At 35.9% G+C, this 18,854-nt stretch overlaps 1 protein-coding gene and 1 long non-coding RNA gene across 17 annotated transcripts in view; one reads left to right on the top strand and one right to left on the bottom strand.

The window, feature by feature from the left end:
• The window catches only part of Tenm3 (teneurin transmembrane protein 3), a 2,467,413-nt gene that overhangs the window by 1,671,660 nt on the left and 776,899 nt on the right, over positions 1 to 18,854 (top strand). The window lies entirely within an intron of this gene.
• Positions 5,439 to 17,460, bottom strand: LOC134472669 (uncharacterized). The gene is made up of 2 exons (XR_010042577.1): positions 17,217 to 17,460; positions 5,439 to 7,316 (listed from the first exon to the last, which is right to left on the bottom strand). It is a non-coding gene; the product is annotated as an uncharacterized LOC134472669 (long non-coding RNA).

Genomic DNA, 18,854 nt, shown 5'->3' with positions numbered 1-18,854 from the left:
TTCTTTCCCTTCTTATTTCCCATTAATGTATCCTTGCTCATGGTATTGAAACCATAACAATTCAGTCAGACGTAAATTGAAGTTTTAGTTCTACTATCTGTAATCCTTGTGCTTTTGTGCATGTGTACACACACACACACACACAGCATCTGTGCATACATATTCTTTTTATTTACGCTAAATAATACACTATTTAAAAGTGCTATACTTTTTTTACTTTTAATATCGCTTCTTGAAAGTATTTTCCAATAAGCTATGCAAAACCATGTACTTTTAATATAAGGAACTCCAAATTACTCCAATATACAGTATTCCATAATTTGCATTCTAGCATAATGATAAGATCCCTCTCAATTGTTTACAATTGTTTGCTCTCATGATTATTGCTGCAGTAAATGTCCTTTACCTTGTATCTTTCTTGATAAACTTACAGTATATCCTACCTCTGTGGCTGGGATCAAACAGTATTAATTTACTCAAAATTTATTTTTCAAAAAATCTTTATAATTATTTTTAATCATTAATCTTAGTAAATCACAACCCATTGTACAGATTAGAAAAAAATAGGAAATTCACTAAGAGCACTTGGGAAGAAAGCGTGAGACAAAATTACAATTTACACTTCCCTCCATTCTTCCTTTTTTTACAATCACCTCAAGCTGAATTTCCAATGAATTCCAAAGAAAAAGTCATTTGGAAAATTGGGCATCTTCAAAAATTGGAGGAAGGTGGTTGTTGATAAGCTTTTGAAGAAAGAGATGCAAAGAGAGACATGCTGTGCTTTTTTCCCCCTCATCCTGACCTCTTTGGAGTTACAATAAAGTCAAGCTTCTCTCGTCCCTTGTTTACCAGGTTCTATGAGAGAGAATAAAGAGAAAGATATTCCTGTTGATGAAAATGATGACAGATAAAATGTGTTTGAAGGCTATAAAAGCTTCTTACATCTGGAGCAGCTGGCAGCCTGGGATTGGACTCTAAGGGGAGCTCATAGATATCTAATTTGAGCAATGGTTAAAAGTAAACTTGGGAACAGCTGATTCAGTGCAGTTATCTCTGGCTCGAGGAAGTTTTTGTAATGTTCAGAGGCTGGTACATAAAAATCCACAGGACACATATTTGCTGAGTCTAATATCTTTATGAAAATGAACAGGGATGATTTAAACGAATATATTAGACACAGCTGTTCTTACATAACTCAGGATGCAACATACTATAGCAGGTAATGAGCCATTAAAATGGGCAGGAAAGACTTACTAATGTCTCAATAAATATATATATTAAAATACACCAATAACATGCAAATATCAGTGGCATAAAAATCAATTAAATAAATTGCTAGTCATTCAGAAATATTCACAGTCTACCACAAATACAGCACTTTGCTAAAACTCAAAGACACAGAAACATCATATTCCAACTGCATTTGAGGATCACATACCAGATACTGATTCCAGCGTGAGGAAATCTAGTACAATATCACAAAGGATACAAGATAAATTGGCTGAGACCGTATGCCAAGGCCGTGTAGTCATACTATTCAAGCTATAGTGATTTAAAACATTAAAGTGGTTTTCAGCTCAAATTCTTGTTCAGAGCATCCAGAGATGAATACAAAGAAGAAAAGGCAACTGAAAGGTGCTATTTAATTAGATGAAGCTACATGATAGCGTTTCTAGTACGGGGAGCCTCCAAATTGTGTTAAGAATTCTCATCCTAAGGTCTGATAAATGCTGCCCCCATCATGTTTAAAGTGTAGAGACTTATATGTTTATATATATATATATATATATATATATATATATCACTGTAAATATTGTGAATAAAAGTGATGTGTGCCAATAAAATAAGTGTGACTAGAATAGTACTCATACAGTACAACTGCTTAGAGAAAAGTAATGTACAATCTTAAAGTTGCTCAGAGAGAGACAGATGAAAGTAAGACAGCTCAAAGGCTGAGCTTCTTTGAGAGATAAAAAGGGCACTATTAGAGAAGATGCAAAGGAATGGGGCTTTTAAGACTGTTTACAGCATATTGGAGACAAAGAGTTGGTGGAGAGTCTATGTAGAAATATTCGCCAGACCTTTGGAAATGCACAAAGCTTAAAAGTAAAACAGTGCTGAGATCAAATGTTTGGAATTGGTATTAATCTGCTTAGATGTGATACTGGAATGCCTGAACGAGGCTAAGAGTAAATGAAAATATAACACAGAAAGGATACAAACAGGATAGATGAGATGTCCATCTCCTTAGAGCAACAACAGAGAACCAATCAAAGATTCAAGATAAAAAAGCTGTGAGTATAATATGCCATTTATAATAACACCAGAGTCATGATGAAAAGATGTGGAAACTATGTAAGCAAAAGTATAAAATACATTCTGAAAACATTGGAAGTAGAGGACTAAAACAGACATTGAATTTTGGTAGGATGCAATTGCTAACAGTCTATGGAGTATTTAAAACAATGGTGGGAGCAGAAGCCAAATATTTTAAAGCTACACCAACTGGGCTACCTTTTTAAAACCTTTCACTCCTCCTGCTATCCTTTTTTATACCAAAGTTACCTTTCTAAAATCCATATTTCATGATGTTACTTTATTGTTTACAGCATTTTAATGGCTCCCATTGCCCACAGAGATCAAAGTTCTGCCTGCCGAGGATATCGTCAAAAAAGCCATTTGTTGCAATCAACTTTGTTATTTGTCTCTCTTTAACATGTCCTGACTTTTTAGGCATTATTTCTGTCTTAATGCTGATCCTTCCAAACAAAGAACGTGACAAAATATCAGTTCTTTTATGACCGGAAATACCCTCGTTATTTCCCTCATGTGCAGTCCTCCTTGGTCCTCCAAGCAGAACTAATCCCTCATTTCAATACCTTCATGGAACTCTTTAGTTGTATCATTATATCACATTTGTTAAGTAATAGTTTGTTTATAAGTTTTCTCTCTCCTAGTAGAGTATAAAATTAAAAGCAGCGTCACATTCATTCTTACAGTCCAGCAACTAGCATTGCTGACATTTGCAGTTTATGAATGACATCATTCATCAATCAATATCTACTGAAATGCAGGTTGTTTAGGGATGAGAAGAACTGAGCAAATCTAAGGGTAGAGTATAAACAATTAAAAATAGAAATATCACTAATGCTAAAACAAGAAAGGGAAAGATCATTAATGGCTCTAGATATACTAAAGTAAACAAAATTTAGAGTGATGGAAAGAAAGAGACCAATTTTCACAAGGTGAACCTTGATGAAATGACAATTATTGCGCTTCTTTTATGTGCTGGATACTGGGATGGGTTTTTTATATGCCTTTGTTTATTATTTATCACTTAAGCCTTAAACCAATTCATAAGTGACAGATTTTGTCATATGAGTTTTAGAACTTAGTTGTAGCCACAGAGCAAAAATTTGAACTCTGTTTTCTCTAAGGTTCATGCTCTTTCTACACAGTTAAATAAAATATCAACGATATAAGATATTTTGAATTGTTAGAATGCAGAACTAAAATGACCCACACTGAATCTGAGCTACTATGAAGATAAGTAAAAGTGAGGCTGGGGATATAGCTCAGTGGTACACTGCCTGCCTGGCAAGTGTGAGGTCCTGGGTTTGATTCTGGTACCCACCAAAGATAAATAAATAAATGACAAGAGAAACTAGATTATTGGTTACATTAAGAGAATTGTATTTTCTTCTTTCATATTTACAATTTCGGCCTAAAACAGAAAAGACCCTTGTTCTGTCTTAGAGTTTTCAACAATCTTCTGGAGGTTTCCAGAGCTTTCCCTCAGATTCATAATGTCTTAGGTTTCTTCATTCTACAAATATTTGTTCTATAAATATTTATTTTATAAATATTTATGATGTGCATAGTATTTGTGCCCAGGAATATAGATTTCTTATAAATTAACAAAGAGGAATCAAAAATAATCTGTAAGGAAAATTTTTTTTTGTTTTTCTTTTATTTTATTTTGAAGAGAATAAAACCAAATGACACAAAACAAAATAGAATCACTCAAAACAAAAGGATCAACATGGTATACGACTTAAAAGCAAAATACATTATCTTTAAGAATTGCCTATATCATCAGGCATAATAAAATTGAACAAAACAGTACAGAACAAAACCAATAAACACAAAATATTGGAGACATTATAGGACTTCAAAAGAAGATAATAGTCAAACCAAAATGAGTATTGTAGTGTATCTTACTGTCTTCAAAGTGGTTGCCTATACCCTCAGATTTGATACTATCAAACAAAACAGAATAAAATAAATTCAGTCAAAACAAAACAGTGAAAGTAATACAGGGCTTCAAATCAAGCTAATAGGAAATCAAAAATGGTTACCATAATAGATCTTGCTATCTGTGGAATAGCTGTCCATGCCCTCAAATCTAATACAAGTAGACAGACTAAGACAGAATATAACCAAACTAAACAGAACAATGAAAGAAATCTGGGTATCAAATCATGATAATAGATTAACAATGACCACTGCCTTTCTTTTTAGACAATTTCTCCTCTTTTACTTCCCCAGGATGTATTGTGCATTTTGGATCCCACTAACTCCTTTAGCTTTTAGATTAGGGAGGAACTCACTATTCACCTGACTGATTCTGAACGTTTTTTACCCCTGAGCTTGATCTCAAGTTGTATCCATTTACCGACAAGAGCCTCATGGTTTTCTTTCTTTATAGCTGAGTAGCTTTCCATTGGATAAAAATGTCATGGCTTTCTAACCTATCTGCAGCTGCGGGACAAGCTACCCCCATTTTTTTCTGATTCCCTGTCACATAGAGCATTGTTTTCTCATCTTTGATTTTCAGTCTATAAACCCCTTTTGGGATAAATGTATTTCTTTTTAGATCATATTGATGGCCCCTATCTCCTGATCCACTCTGCCTGTGTTTCTTTTTATTGGTGAATTGAGGCCATCTATTCTAGTTATTATGGCCACCTTCTTTGCTTCATCTTTGCCCTGCTATTTTTCTGCCACTGGTTGTCTACTTTTCCCCTTCATCCCACTGTCTGCCTGTTCAGTGTGAGTCCCCTCTGCTGCTGTTCCTGAAATCATGGTCTTTTCTCTCTCTCTAGAATGTCCTGCAGGATTTTTTGTAGGGTTGGATTGGTGGTCATGAACTCCCTGAGTTCCTCTTTGCATGGAAGCATCTTGTTTCTCCACTAAGTTTGAAAGATAGTTTCCCAGGGTATATCAGTCTGGGTTGGAAATTATTTTCTTTCAGAACTTGGAATACTTCACTCCAAGCTCTTCTTGATTTGATGGCTTGTGTCAAAAAGTCAGCTGTGATTCTGATGGGTTTCCTTTAATAGGTGATCAAGTTTCTTTTCTCTGATGACTTCTTTTCTCTTCTGTTCTTATGTTGAATTTCTGGGATCCTGATTGTTATATGTCTGGGGGTAGATCTATTTTGATTATAGCTGGCTGGAGTTCAGTATGCCTTACTTATCTGAATATCACTTTCTTTTCCTATGCTTGGGAAATTTTCTTTAATTATTTCTGTAAATAACCTTTGTATTTCATTTGTGTTTACCCCTGATTCTTCATTCCTATATTTTATTCTTAAATTATAGATCCTCTTGTCATCTTCTAGCCTTTGTATTTTTACTTCCTGATTCCTTACTACTTTTAAGAGATCTTTCGTGATTGCAAGTTGCAAACCTGTCTTCAAGGTTTGATAGTCTATCTTTAGTTTCTTTCAAGCAGTTTTGCCAGCTTTCAGTGAAGTTTTTAATTTCCTGGTAATCTTGGGGCTGGGAATTTAGCTCAGCGGCATAAGCACCTGCCTTGTGAACAAGTGGTTGTGAGTTCGATCCCTGGTAAAAATAAATAAATAAATAAATAATAATTTCCTGGTAATCTCTTTGAATGTTTCATGTATTCTAAATCTTTTTTGTATTCTTTATTAAAGGTTTCCCTTATTTTTCTATGCTCCTCTATTCTTCCATCTGTGTCTTCTTTAGAGGTGTTCAGCAATTCTTTTATTATGTTTCTCATTTCTTCTTTTATCTGAGATAGTATTTCTGTTCTAATTTCTTTTATAGCCTCTTGAAGTTGTTCTTTTATTTCAGTTTCTGTTGCTTTAGAAACTTCAGGTGCACGACTCCTAATCTCTTCCATGTTAACATCTCATGGACCAGTACTGCTGGATTGGAGGCTAGAGACTGTTTTTGCTTCTTCCTTTTGCCACGTTCCTGGTTCCTTCTGGACAAATGAGAGGTGGAGTCCCCAGCACTTCCTGTGTTAGCTATAATTCCTCTGAAGCGTGCTGGCTAGGGAGATCTGATGGTGACCATTGGGTGCACTGTTGTAGGGCTACAGGTGGCTGGTGGAGTGCAAGCAGAGGCAGGGCAGGCTGGTGGCTCCCTCCAAAGCTGTTTAACTATAGGGAGCACTCACCATGTTAGTATGCTCAGGGCGGGCAAAGCTGGTTGGGGAGAGCTTTAGGGAAACCTCAGTGTGGCTGTAGGATTGTGCACAGGGTCGCAACTCAGTCCAACAATTTCCACCAGTCTGCTCCAAGCTAGGAGTGGCTGAATGAGGCCAGCTGCAGTTCTGGCTCCAGGCTTATCCTGCCCAACTCCAAAATGGCCCCCCACCAATCACCCACCCCCACGGGAGGACTGAATCCCCCACACTCACCACCAGCAGTTCTCCTGCTCCCTCTTCCACTGAGTCTCTCCAGAGAGGCCTTCAGGCTTGCCAGCCACCAGCTGCACTGTGCCCATGCGTCCTCAGGTTCCAACGGTGCTTCTAGCACAGTGGTTCCAGCTCTGGGTAAAAGCACCTCCAGCAACTGCCTTCTTCTGTTTAAGTTTTTTTTTCTTTTTCTTTTTTTTTTTTTATTCTTTCTGTGGGCTTCAATCCTCACTCTAGATTCTTCTTGCATGTGGGGACTCACTTCCTTCTTTCTTGTCTTCTCCAGAGTGCATTCCAGCATCTGAGCTGCTTCTCCTAGAGAGGCTGTTTACTCTGCTACTGCTTACTGTTCCACCATTACCCCAGGAACTCCTGTTTGGGAGGAGAATCTGCTTGCAGAGAATACAGGCCTGGAAAGGAGCCAGTTACCCTACCTCAGACAGCCGAAGTGGCAGGTCTGAGGGAAGAGATGTCTTGTCTTTGTGACTCCCGGAGTGGGGGACATCCCCCATGCTTTTCAATTCTCTTCTGTTCAGTAGTGCTCATATTTGGGGGAGAAATAGTGTGTTTTCGGTTCTTGGAGGTTTTGGTCCATACTAAGTTGGCTCCAAGGCAGGTTGGCATAGCAGGGCCATGGTTCATGTCAGCTTCAAACAGCAGGTCAGAAACAGGCAAGAGAGAAGAAAAAATATTTTAATGAAGCTTAGATATAAAGAAAATCATTACACCATGAGGTCAAATATCACAATGATTCAAACAAAAAAGGAAAATGAGAGAATAATTGATATGAAGCTAATATAAAAAAACAGGAGGGTAGAGTGGGCATTCTTCCAGACAAAAAGGAAAGAAAGAAAGGAGGGTAGGCATGAAGAGAGAGGAACAGAGAATGAAAGAGGGAAAGGAAATTAAAATGAAAAAGGGAAAAGAGAATAAAGAAAGAAAAACAAAGGAACAAAAAGAGGGATAAGAGAGGAAAAGAAAGAACAAAAAGAAGGGGAAGGTAAGAGAGGAGGTGAGGATTAGGGAAATTAAGACTAGGTGGGGCGGGAAGGTACTGAGAACTAGAGGTAGTGACCATTGGGAAATGCTGAAAAACAATGACTAAAGTATGCAAGTTTGATTATACAGATCAAAATGTTATTACTGTCTATACCTGGAAGGCAATAAGGAGCTACTGAGGCTTAAAGAAAACTGCAGGGCTACCTGTGTGATTTTACAAATGGGTCAACTTTATTGTTCAGCTAAGTATCTATAGAACACAAGTATATTAAATTTAAAGTACCTCTCTTATTTTGTATTGCTTTTAATGAAACCCAAAAACTGAGCAACTGTAGGCATTCAAAAAAATGTAATAGCCCTTTTTCTCACTTATATACTGGGGGAAGAATTCTCAAGAGTCAAGAAGGAGCAGTGGGAAGAATTCTTGTTTTGAACCAACACTCTCCCATAGATACATAAGCAGCTCCAGCACCTCTCCTGGCTCAGGACCTAGTGACCTTCTCAACCCTTTGCTAATTTATTTTTCTTAATGCTGGAAATACACCTCTTGCCTTCATCAGTTCTTTTCTGTTTAAAACCCTTGATGGCCTTATATATATATATATATATATATATATATATATATATATATATATGAAAGCACTGGACAATGCATTTTACTTGTGGGTTAAAGCTTTTTCCAAGCAACTATCTTGTTACATTTAATTTTCATACATGAATTATAATTTTTCCGTGGCTTTCTGAATAACATTAATAAAATTTGCATATTCATCATAACAGTAAATAACACTATGAGAAATATTTAATATTTTTGTCAACTTTTAGAAAACAGTTGGAACAATTGAAACTGTTAAGAAACTGTTTACTTAAAAACTAGCTTTCTCAAAACAGAAGGTAAACATATTGTTTTTAAAAACGTGTACAATTTAAACAGTAGGAAAGAAATGAATTAACTCCTTCATTATCTTATTCCACAAGAACACTATATTTTTAATTAAACAAAGTCTGTAAAATAGATTCCAATCACACATTTGAAAGTCAACTATTTGATTCTTATTACTCATTTCCAATAATACACTGAGTTTTTCATATTAACTTATTTCAACTCTGCTCCTACATGACTTTAAAGTATTTATATATTTATAATTAATAAATCAATCAATTCAATAAAATTCTAGATTCATTACAAGTCTTTTAGAAAGAGAGACCTTAATACTTCTCATTTCCTCCTGTCTAGCTCCTTCATTCATCATCTACCCCTACGAACTCTCTGCCCCAAGAATATATAAATTGACAACCCCAATCCATTGATCAAAGGAAGGCATTGTGCGAAGTGGTTTGTCACGATTTATACCCGCATGTCTCACTGTAGGCAGGGCTTTTGAAAGGTGATTGAATTATGGAGGCACTATTCTCATCCATGAATTAGCCCATTGATGAGTTTTATAGCTAAATGAATGTGCTGATGGGAGATGGGGCCCAGCTTACTGGAGTGGGATGGAGACCAAGAAGGGTTTCTCTCCCTCCCTGCATCCTCCCTTCATCTCTGCTTCCAAGCTGCCATTTGAGAGCAGCTCTCTTCTGCCATGCTGTTTCTCATTTGGAGTCCATCAACTGTGAACTGCAAAGGGGGACAAGATACCTATCTTCTTTAAATGGTGCGTACTGTACATTTTGTCCCCACAATGAAGAAAGTGACTGTAAAAGATGTTCATGTCTCAAAAAGCTTGTGACACAGTAAAAGTGTCAAGAATTAATAAGAAATTTTAAAGTAAAAAATTAGATAGTAAAGTTAATTTTAATACACTATGTTTCTTCTGGTTGTTTTGATCTTTCTGATGACACAAAATACATGAAGCCATAATGTTCTCTATGTGCTATTCTCTGTGCCCAAAGCTAATTGTTAGCTCTTAATTACTTACACAGAGTGAGCCATCAACATTTTTAGTCCACAGGACACAATGTAATGTGTCGACAGGTTTCATAGGTAACTTCTCTTCCTTCATCAAAAGTTCTGTTTTCTGCGGTAATGCACATGCTTCTGCATTTTGTGATGAACTGCTCTGAAAGATCTTATTCAATGCTTATATTGGGTGATTTTAAGATGGCAAATGGCTAGGAAGAGCATGTAAAAGAAACATCTCAATTTAGTAGAGGGGAACTTAGAGACAGCTCCACAACCTGCTTAGAGTCGCTCATTGTTTGACGAATCAGAAACTGATGTTGATAGAAAAAGATGAAAGAAGAAACCCACCAAGTGATGAATCCAAGCAGAAAGCTGTCTTGAAATGAGCTATGTATGCATCAACAGGGTACTTTCCAGCAAAAGTGGGTTACATGGGAGCAAGAGATGGGATTTCTGGGGAGGAGAGGAAGAGTCTTACAATCTTCTTTTCCCATTTTAAATTTTCCAGTTTAAAGCAAGCTGGGTATGTATACAGGCCATGTACATGCATGTGTTGTGAAAAATAAAGAAAGAATTAAGGTTTTGATTTGGCACTAAATTCACCTTTTAAAGTCAAGTTTAAAAGACTACTTTTTGTCTGATAGTCATCTTAAAAAGTCTGAGATTACCTGAGATTTCATCCAAAGGCTGGATAAAAAGCTTATTGATAGTAAGTCAAAAAGTAGCAGAGAGAAATAATAAAATTTGATACCTTCAGTGCCCTTTGTAGTTCTGTTCTATCAATGAAGACACCCAACCTAGAGATTAACAGAAGAATTCACCAAGGCAGTTCATCACAAAATACTGAAAATTATACAAGAAAAGAGATGAGTGTGTGCTGTGACAGACAAGAAAATATTCATGAAAGAACAAAACACTAAGGGCTAGTTACAGGTAACTTTAGAGTTTGGACATTATGAAATTTGTGGGCACATCAGGCTGGGTGCATGAGGCCCAAAAATGTCAGTGGATCACTCTACATAAGTAATTAAAAGCTAACGATTGGCTTCAACCATAGAGAATATAACGTACATTATGATTCAATGTGTTTTGTTTTAAATAAATACGTATTAAATAGCCCACAGAGCTTATTATTACCCTCTATAGTTAAATACAGCAAGTAAATTAAGATGTGAGGAAACATATTAAATTATGTTTTCAGTAAGAGTATGATTCCAAAATCAAATGGATAAGAAATGAGCTGAAGACAGAAGTGAATAGTTTAAAATATTGAGAGATAGGCCAGAAACATCATTTGAAGAGTAACATGCGAAGAGTGTCTATCATAAGGAATGCTCTTCTTAGATTTTTGCACCATTTTAAATAATAATTATATAAATACATGGTGATAATCATGATATTAAGAATGAAATTGTAAACTCTAAGACAGTGAGTGAAACTGCTTTTTTACCTAATTGGATAGCAAAATCCTAGAACGTTATTTACTGTGATTGTGGGGAAAGGCAGGCCTGCATAGGTCCCCTTGGCTCCTGTACGTCTTTATGGGTCTGTCAATAATGCAAATCTTTGATTTCTGTGTTCCAGGGCAGTATCTTAAGGCCATGTTTAGAGAGAACAACCTAGAGAAATGATAGAATGTTTTCCTGTGGGCAAAGAGCAGGCTTTCTTACTGTTTGCTACGAAAGTGTTGGACTCCCCAAAATCAGTGTTCCTCAACTGAATACAAAGCCAGTGTGTGTACAGCATCCATCTAGGCCCCTTCTAACACTTCCATGAGACCAACATTGTGGTACTCATGTGGCTGTTGTATGATAAAGTTCTTAGTCTGTCACTTTGAAGTCTTACATCTTTTTCCGACATTCACAAAGCAGGCATTAGGCATTAGCTTTCTAGCAGGCTCTGGAGCAAAACCTCAGACATGGCAAGCATATTGGTACACATACTCTTTACCAGGCACATATTTGGTTGTGCATAGCATTCAAGCATATTAAAGATACTATATTCGCAATATTATGTTATGTTACTGCTCTAAATAGTTATTTTTTAAAAAACTTTAAGTACTATTTGCTCACAGCAAATTCATAACATGTATGTTATTACATATGTATATAAATGCAACTGGATGAGTCAGAATCTTCTTACTTTTTATTTCTATTTTAAATATTATCCATATGCTTGTAGATTTTAAATTTTGGTTAAAAAATATTTGTTATTTGAAACTTGCAACCTTTCTTTCCAACAACTTATTTTAATTTTCTTTCTTTTCTAGAGAACTGTTGAAACCCAGCCACATAAAATATACATCACTTAAATTAAAAGCAGAAACATGGTCTTTTGGTCTCTTCTCTACTCATACTGTGACATTTATTCCACCTTGAACATCTGTAAGAGTTACCTCAGCATCATAACAGTATATGACATAATAAACAAATTGACAACATAAAAATATCACTATAATCTTATAAATGGCAGGCTGCTATAAGATAATTATGAGGATGAATAGCTTTCCTAGTGTCAAATACAATAATATTTTCAATAAGCTTATGACAGAGCATCCTCTGTTTCTTTGCAACCAATACTGAAAATGTGTGGAAATATGAACTTTTTCTCAAATTCATAAAAGCCTAAGCAGAGATGGTGACATAATTATAATTATATTAAGAAGCATGGTGGATTGGTTGTCAGCACACTTTACATTTAACAATCCTGGGTGTTTTTACATGATAATGGCATAATGACAGTAATGAACTTAGAAGTTATTCTTAGCTGAGTATCACAGCAGAGTACAATCGATTTCTGTAGAAGCCGTAAATGCAATCTTCAACCTTATAGGTTATTGTAAATGCAAAGCACAAATTCTCATTCATAACTACTTAATTAAAGAACATTATCGGTTTACCTGTAATTGCTTTAATTTATCACAGTGTTACAATTTATAAGTAATGTGTATTATTCTTCAGTAGTTTTATTGTAATTACACATAATTTACAATTCACATTACCAGATTTCTAATTAGCCTCTAAATATTCTTGGTTATAAAAATGAAAATACTATTTTAAAGAGACCATGATAATTAACAATGTATTAAATCTATTGGCTATCAAACATACACCAAACAATAAAGCCAACTAATTCAGGCTATTTAGCTGATAGGTTATAAAATTTTATAAAGTTATGGAGTACAACTTAGTCAGTCTTTAAGGTGCCACCACTAATAAGTCTCCCAAATTAATTTTAATAGAACTCTGGCCCACATTAGCTTTAAAAAGTAATGTACTTATCCCTTTTTAGTAGGTGACACAGCACTAGACACAGGGACTAGTGGTATAGACACCCGCTGGAACATTCCTAACTGAGCTCTCCTATTTTTAGAATTTTTGAGTTGCTCAGCTGAGTAGATTGAACAACAAAAAAGTCAATCAACTTAATCTGTTGTGTTTCTAGAAACTGGGAACAATAGTGTGGTTATTCAGTTTTAAAAAGTCACTATTTTGAATTGCGAAAGTTTTTAAAGAGCTCTTTGGCATAATGTAGCAATGGCCAAGGTTACATGGCCTGCCCCTTTTACTTGAAAATTGACTAATGAAAGACACATCACTGGCTATAATAGTCCATAGGGGATGCAGCCACCTATGTATTGTGCTTTAAAAGTTCTTTAAAACTCAGTGTCTCTTTAAATCAACCTGAAGTTGTAGGATCAATACTTTTGGTTGGTTAGGCATTTAGCCACAAAACATCTATAACTGTAAATAAAATATAAGCATGGTTAAAACATCGAACACTTAAGAATGTTTATAGATGAAACAGTATTAGGCAAAAGAATTAGAAACATAGAAAAATACTAAATCAGAAAATAAAACAAAAAGGATTTTTGCTGAGAAAAGAAGCTAAGGCAAAGTAATATATCAAAAGTGTATGTGGTGGGGCTGGAGATACATCCAGGAACCCAAAGAGCCTGAGAAGCATCTGTGTTCTATGATGGAATGGAAGATCATTGAAGAGAACTAGGTCTATTATCAAAGACAAATGTCCCTCCTTCAGTAATTTTGCCTAAGGCTAACCATCAAATCACTTTCCCAAGATGTATTTATCCCAGACTTTGAAGCTGTTGTGCTTCGACACTTTTAATGAAAATGAAACTTTCCATGATTTAGAATAAAAATAATTCATTATAACTTTTTAACTTAAATAAAAAGATACCCTCTTAAATTTATAAATCTCACTTACACTTCAATGTTTACCACTACAACTGCAAATCAGGTACTAAATTCTTTTATATACTATATTCAGAGACCTAACCAAAGAGGCATCCAAAGAATGTGAAGATTACATGAAACTATGGGTTACAGTACTGTTTGGTTCTTCCTTTAATGGGTGTCACTGCCATGAAATAAACAAAGCTTTATTTTGAGGACCAGCTTGGAAGCATTTTGTAATGATGGTGCTCATTGTTACTGGATTGTCCTGTGGTTAACTCACAGAGCAGTTAAAAACCCTACATTGAGTACACTTCCATCTCAAACCACACTTTTCAGTCAGCCTATAATATCACAAGAAACATTGTAGAATTGAAATTATTTTCATTTCAATCAGACTCAATATATTTTTGTTCGGTTAAGCTGTCCCAGGTATGTGCAATCCTCTCCCTTCCAGACTGTCTTTATTTAACATGCTCAAATGAGCTACTAGTTTAGATTATAAATGAGTGTCAATTTTTCCTAGAAACAGATTGATAAGGTTGATTCTGTACAGTAAAATTCTTCTTCTCTCTCTCTCTCTCTCTCTCTCTCTCTCTCTCTCTCTCTCTCGTTTTAAATCACATTTAAACATACATAGGAAGACTATATTGTTATGTTAGAAATTACACCATCTGAAAAAGAGTTTAATATGCCTCATAAAGGGACATGCCATACCTCAGTTGTTTACTTCTTGACTGGAACATAGAACACTATCCCATTCTTCCTTTTGAATATGACTTCAGTTTGTACAGTGTACTACATAAATGATTTTCCATGGCTTTTTAAAAGGCGGTACATATTAATATTTTAAACTGAAGTAATTGCTTCGTGTTCAGCAATGGGTTTCATTTATGAGTGTTTATCCTCAGCAAATGGAAAGTATGGTTAATCTAAGTTAAAAATGGATTCTTTAAATAGCTCTAATTACTTTCTGTTTATATTTGTGTGTATTAGACACTTAAGATTTAATCGGCAGTATTTCTAACAAATCATAATGTTTATTAGCTGGTTTTAAATTATTGTTATGGATGGAAGTTGAATGAGAAAATAAATTATTTGTCTGTTATACAACCCAGTAAATAAAAGATGGACTAAGGTTTTTAAGATTTTTAGTGTAACTTTAAATTTCAAAACAATTTACCATTAAAAAAATAATTTATCAGAAAAAGGTCACATAAGGCTGATTCATTTTTTTTCTACAGCTTTTTTTTCATTCTCTAGAGATAGAGACAACAAGCAGTCCCTAATCGTATAAGGTGAGTAGGGATTTTGTGTTCAAACATTGTTAGTATCCTGATGTTTGAGTGTCAGAGAAAGGGAAGTAAATTTTAACTTTAATTCCATATACTTTACTTTGAAGAAAAATAAATATCACCCCAAATAGGTTGATTTTAAAAATTCTTCAGGATTTAGGTATATGCAAAGCTTTTTTAAATCAATATAATTTACTTAAATTCTGGTTTTATTAACCTGAAAGGGCTCTGCTGAATTCTTTGCTCTTCCTGAGAAAGACATCCATCATCCTAAGAGAAAATTTCTGAATTGCACATTGGTTAAAGCACGGTGATTTAGAAGACTCACAGTCAGTTTGCTGATGTTTCATTTTCTATTTGTTTTCCTGGGATATTCAAAATATGCAAAATGAAATAGAAATCAAAAGACAATTTATTAATAATAACACCTGCATCCCTATGGAACTACAAACATTTATGATTGTTTTCAAAATGCAATAGTATTCCCAGAAAAGAAGTTTGTAGGCTTATTAGTGTCATTTTATAAATAAGCAAGTAATGAAGAAATATTATGATTTCTCATCCTAGAGATAAGTTAGAGAACATTATTGTACATCACTCTTTCTCACTAACAAAAGTTTAAATGCAATGGAACTTCTCAAATGTCACTGCTTTTCTTTTTGTTCTTCAAATTTCCTTACCAATAAAGATAAGGTAATAATTGTCCCTTACATAGTGAGTGTGAGAATGGAATAATATATGCAAGCACATCAAGTAATCCTTCCATATAAATTCGTTGTTAACACTGTATTTGTTTTATCTCTGCTGTAGCTCTGAGCTCTATCCAAGAGCTATAAGTCACCACAGTCTGTTATTTTTTTTCCTTTGCAGAATTACTCATTCCTCCTTTCCTTTCCATTTCTGTTGCTTCTTTTTCGATTATGCCCTTTGTGCTTTATGTCCATACATTAAGCCTCTCAAATTTAATCTGATCTTTCTAACTACAGAGCCCTAGTGCTGTGTCTCCTAACTTGCCCATAATCTTCCTAGTCTTTATCCCTAAACCTGCTGAAAGTTTGTCCTCTTTACTGACCATAATCCCACGTGCTCACCGCCACCCACAGGGTGTTCCATTGTCTGGTGCCATCACCTACCCAGCCACACTTCAGTCTCTGGGTCCTTACACACTATATTCCAGCCAGTCCTCACTGCCCACTCCGGGCTGTCCTCCTCTTCCTGGGGCTTTTTCATTTTCTTGCAAAGCACTCTTCCTACCTCTGAAAATCTTCCCCATCCTTTAACCCTGAGAGAAAGTCTATTTTTGTTACAGTCCTTTTCTAGTTTCTGGGTGCGAAATACAATTGCTTTATACTATTCATATGCCAGATGTCCTTTTTGTCTCTTAGTATAAGTGTTCATATCCTCAGTCTGTAACACTGGCCTAGCACATGTAGATACTCAGTTACTACTTATAAATGGATGTTTATTAAATGATTTAATGAATGTTGTTCAATGATTTGTGATCTCTCTTGCATAACTAAGAATAGAAAAGTAAAAATGACTATGAATATATACTGTGAAGTTGCTGATTTCTTGGTGAAGACTGTAAATGTCTTATTTCTCTTGCCCTCCTCTCAATAACCGTTTCTTCTATGAATCAGTTCATAATTTCTTATTTTGTTAGTGCACAGTGTTGGTGTCAGTGATCTGGCAAAGAGCAACACAGTCTTTGTCAGCACCGATAATCTGAGCAAACAGCAGTGAAGAGAAACAGCACAGTTCTTAACAGTGAAATGTAAGGAGCATGATATCAGGGATCGTGAGGGAATCATAGAAACAAAGAATAAGGACACAGCTTAGTCTAGATTCTTGGAAGAATCTCCCTGAGGATGTGACCTTAAAACAGGTACAAGAGTGACCAAGCAGAAGGAAGGGTGGCAGGTCAATTTTATTACAAGGGCCAAGCTGGAATCTGGGTCCAAAGATGAAAAAGAAAAGAACCCTCCTCTTCCAGTTTTCATGAATAACATAACAATTTTCAATAAATGCTATGAAGAAAACAAGTAGTTGTTTGTTATAAAGAGGTAGTAAGTGAGGGAAATGGCATCTAATTATATACGGTAGCCTGCATACATTTTTCTGAAGAGATGCCACATAAGCTGAGAAACTTACAGGATAAGAAGGCAACCATGGGGAAATCAATCCAGAATTTGTTTGCTTCTTTGCTTGGAGGCAGGATCGCAGTATATAACACAGGCGGGCTTTGAACTTGCTTGTGACCTCAGACTCTTCTGCCCCAGCTTCCTGCGTGCTTGGACTACAGGCGTGCACCTTCGTGCCTGGCCTAAAAGTGTTCTCACAGAGGGATGAGGCTGTGCAGAGCTCTGATGGTGGGAAGGAAATCTGTTCAAAGGATAGAAAGAAGACCTATGTGACTAGTAGAAGAGGAGAGCTGAGATGAAGTTAAAAATGAGCCTCCAGACTGTGGAGGACTTCCTGGGCCAAGAGAAAAAGTGTGTTTCTCTAAGTGCATTGAGAAGCCATTCGTGGATACTAAGAAGAGTGGCATGGTCCAATTTGCACTTTAAAGTATTTGCTTTGCTGGGAAGGAAGGAATACAGCAGGACATCCAAGATAATCGAAGCTCAGACTAGGGAGGAAAGAGTGGAGATAACAGTAGGAGAATCTCACATATCTATTGGAAAAATATAACGAGGACATGTGGATTGGAGGTGGGGGCTTAAAAAAAAGAGGAATTGAAGGAACAAAGAGCACAAGGCCAGCAGTGGTCCTCCTCGTGGGAAGGACCTTCTGTTAACTCCTTCCTTCTGAGCTTCTTTCTTTGGTTCTGATTTTTTTTTTTTTTAATACTGGACTTTGAATCCAGGTTCTTTGCAGTGAGCTACATACTCGGTCTTTCTTTTACTTTTTTATTTTGAGACATGGTCTCACTAAGTCACTAAGTTGCTGAAACTGGACTGAACTTGTGATCTTCCTGCCTCAGCCACCCAGAGTGCTGAGATTATAGGCAAAAGCCACCATGCCTGGTGTGCAAATTATTCTTTCTACCTTAGCCTTACTATGGTTTGAATATTACTTGCCCAAAATTCTTGGGATCAAAAAGTTTCACATTTTGGAATTCTAGAATATTTGTATATATAAGAAATATCTTAGGGGTGGGACTCAACACAAAACTTTAAAAATTCATTTATGAAAAAATCCATGCGTCTTTCATATATACCTAACACACATAGCCTGAAGGTAATTAAGCATTAGTTTTATTGTCATTGTATTTTGGCAATGAGATGTCATATAAGGTCAAACGCAGAGTTTCTTCTTGTAGCATCCTTCCTATCACTCCTCAAATTTTGAAGCATTTCAGGTTTTGGATTTTCAGATTAGGAGTTCTCAATCTGTGCAAAGCTGAGGATTTTTTAACTTTTTAATCATCAATTTAGCCCTTGCAACCTCAGAATAAGGATGGGAGGAACAAATTGTAAACTCTAATAATAAATATGAGTTTAGGTCTTGAACTCAATTTCTCTGATATCCCAGTCATCTTTATCACAAAGTGGAAATTTAAGGGAACCTCTGCAAATACCTCCCTCCCAGGGCAAAAGCCACATCTCCACTGATGATCGGGTGGCTTGAAAGGATGCCTCAGAATGACCTGGTACGGCATCTGAGATTCCGCAGCCCCTTCCTGCATTATCAAGCCACTGAGGATAGCAACCCAGCCACATAACAACACAGCCAGCTGTGTGCTAGTTTCCGGTACTGCCATCATTTGGCTTTGGTTGTGTGAATAAG

Source organism: Cavia porcellus, unplaced genomic scaffold (assembly GCF_034190915.1).
Source record: "Cavia porcellus strain 051 isolate PalLab524CR breed Dunkin Hartley unplaced genomic scaffold, mCavPor4.1 scaffold_24, whole genome shotgun sequence".
Lineage (NCBI taxonomy): Eukaryota > Metazoa > Chordata > Mammalia > Rodentia > Caviidae > Cavia > Cavia porcellus.
Note: the sequence above shows the minus strand (reverse complement) of the source record. Positions and strands in the feature narration are given on the sequence as shown.